At 41.3% G+C, this 2,860-nt stretch overlaps 1 protein-coding gene across 2 annotated transcripts in view; it reads left to right on the top strand.

Annotated features, from left to right (window-relative positions):
• lingo2b (leucine rich repeat and Ig domain containing 2b) overlaps window positions 1-2,860 on the top strand; it is a 41,103-nt gene that overhangs the window by 34,389 nt on the left and 3,854 nt on the right. Inside the window, exon 1 of one of the 2 annotated variants that reach the window (XM_020608717.1) lies at window positions 1,047-1,650. The exons of the other annotated variant lie outside the window; for it this stretch is intronic. The gene's annotated coding sequence lies outside the window, so the exon portion shown is untranslated. Of the gene's footprint in view, window positions 1-1,046; window positions 1,651-2,860 lie in introns of those variants that run through there. 2 annotated transcript variants of the gene reach the window in all.

Here is a 2,860-nt window from a genome sequence, read left to right as displayed (position 1 = left end):
TGTCTGAAAAGCTTTAGTTCTGTTTTGCTGGAAAACCACCTTCAGCTAATTCTGACCAGGTGCAATACAAAGAAAAATAGGAGCTGGAGATGGCACAAGATTTTCATCAGTGACCTCAAATTATTACTTTTAATCCTACCAGTGTTTGATTAAGTGATTTAGATGTGCTAAAAAGCTTCCAGTTAGGGATGTGTTAGCTGTGGCTGCTTTTGTCAGTCAGCTCTTTGTTTTCGCACATTTTAGTATTTTTTGAAACGACATTCTGGCAAATAAATACATACTTGAAGGATCAAATACTATTACACTGCAAACTGTCAGCCCTTATCAGCTATGCAGTCATTCATTCTGTGGAGGCAGAAACGTGTCGAAAAGGCAACAGTAGCTGAAAACCTAAAGAAAGAAATCAGCTGGAGGACAGTCGGCTTCGTATGCCAGACAGACTGGGACATCAAACAGACTGCTGGTCTACAGCAGAATCAAAGCAATGTTATTTTTCTAGGCGGTGCACTGTACAAGTACTGAAGTACTATTTTTAATCCATGGGTAGAATTTGCAGTCTGTGGTAGTCGTCTTTATTTTATCAGTGTTTGTGCTGTGAAACCTGAATATGGACAAATTGTGATTTATGATACTCACTGTAAGGGCTGTAGCTTTAAAATACAGAAAATGGTCTTTAAAGAAGTTTGACCATTTCAATGGTCTGTTGGAGAAACTGCTTCTCTGCTAAGGTTTCAGACTGGAGAAAACCAGAAAAAAAGAGCTCCAGTATAGCAATAGTCTACTTTTTCTCATATGAGCTTAAATAACTTACGAGGTTGTAGTGTTTTCATGTGCAACTTTGAACAGCCGTGGTAAGACTGCATGCTGTCTGACACACAGCTCCATCAGATCACCGGACCAGTTCACCACTGCAGCACCAGACAACAGGGCTGTAATTATTAAACAGAGAGGAACAAAGGCTGATGGCTAGGGGCAGACTGATAAATACACAAAGACAGAAACAGGCTTGTGCGAGGATAATAAGGTAGACAGACAGATAGTTACCAGAGCACCAGATGGATGGGCAACCGGACAGGTTGACAAATAGCAAGGCTGTCAGAATAGCAGTTTAGAAATACCTTAAACTGGGCTCCACTATACCAGCAAAACTGATTTTCCAGGGAAGTATTCAAATTGTGCGTTCTCTGAATGTGAAGAATAAAGGTATATGAAAAAATGCCACTGTCCTTATTCTATTTCTTCCTTTTCTTATTAATGTGATTGGCAGACTACATTAGAGTGGATGGGTAGTAAGGGCTTGTAGTTGCTGTGGCAACGGCCTGCTCTTTGTTAAAGGCTATATTCCCGTCATCTGATGTGTCTGCGCTGTGATCGATAAAAACCCAGCCTGCAGGGACTGATGAATGGACTGGGGCTTTTGCCAGGCCAGGCAGGACCTGGGAGAGAAAAAGAGTCAGGGGGAAGATGTGTGAACAGGAGGACGGAGAGATAAAACAGCGATAGGACGAGGAGATGGAGATGTGAGCGGTGCGGCTGCTGAGCCGGGCGGAGGGGTGAGCACTGTGGGAAAGACAGAGTGTGTGCTCTGCGGTTTCTTCTGCCTCATCTTGACTATTTTTTGAGCATCACTCACTTCGCTATCAAAGTCAGGTACGTGTCTGTCTGTACGCTCATCATTTTCTTACCTTGCCAGGGTTTTGCTTTGCAGTGATGGACAGAGCTTGGTGAGCAGTCAGAAGGATTTTTAAAGGCGCCTTTCATACTTCTAGCATTTTTCTTTGCCTTTATGGTAGTGCATTGACATTTCTGCTGCTCTCAGATGTGTCTTACATTTTGCACACCTAATTGGCAAAGACAGACATGAGCAGAATGCAGATCCTACTGGTAATGATGGTAGCGATGGTCAGTCCCTCTGTCTACACAGCCATCTGTCAGTTCAACAACCTGTGGCTGCTGGAGGCCGTTTTTCTGTCAAGGTCTGTGTCTTTTTGAGCTGTGGAGACACATGGCATAATGTCTTACAGATGAACTCTATCCTTCTCTCATTACCCCGTCTTTACTTCTGCTTTACCCTGTGTGGTAGCTGGGAGAAAAACAGAAAGCAAAACAAAACTCACAAATCAAATGAACTAACTGTGAAAGACACTATAAAAGCTATCAGAGAAATGTTCAATAATTCTAAAATACTCAACAACAAGGATAACGTAATGTGCCTCAAAGTTATTTTCATCGTATTTATTGGTTTGCCCATGTTAAGTGCAGTTCTCCTGCCATACCAATATTTTACCAGAGACAATCACAATGGCAGCAGCAGTGTTACACTGCTTTACAGTACAGACTGGGATTTAGCCTGCAAGTAGTGTGCAAACATTAAAGAGCAGATGGATTTAACACAGGATCAAACTTACTGTGACTCATCGCTGTGGAAAAGCTGGATCGTTTCAGGAACAAAAGTTAAACAAATATGTGCAATATAAAGATGCAGTAATTTGCAGTAACAAGCAGGAAATGGAAACCAGAAGAGCAATGAAGCAACGATGCAAAAAGAAACTGAGGATAATGTGAATGTATTCATCTGTTATTGTCACAGTATGTGTTCATAGCTTGCCTTTTTCTTGCTGGTAATTAAATTGTAAAAAAGTTTCAACATCTTAGTGGTATAGAAATTCAGTGTATTCTGTAAAATAAAACAACAAGCCAGTGCAATCACGCAGTATGTTGATTACTTATTAAGGAGTCTTATGTATTTGTTTCCATTCAGTTGACTGGGGTTTTGTGTGTGTGTGTGTGTGTGTGTGTGTGTGTGTGTGTGTGTGTGTGCGTGCAGGTCTCTATTTATGGGTACTTTTATCTTACTTTT

This window comes from Monopterus albus, unplaced genomic scaffold, assembly GCF_001952655.1.
Source record: "Monopterus albus unplaced genomic scaffold, M_albus_1.0 scaffold94.1, whole genome shotgun sequence".
In the NCBI taxonomy this organism is placed as follows: Eukaryota; Metazoa; Chordata; class Actinopteri; order Synbranchiformes; family Synbranchidae; genus Monopterus; species Monopterus albus.
The sequence above is the reverse complement of the archived record's forward strand: the minus strand, read 5'-3'. Positions and strand labels throughout refer to the sequence as shown.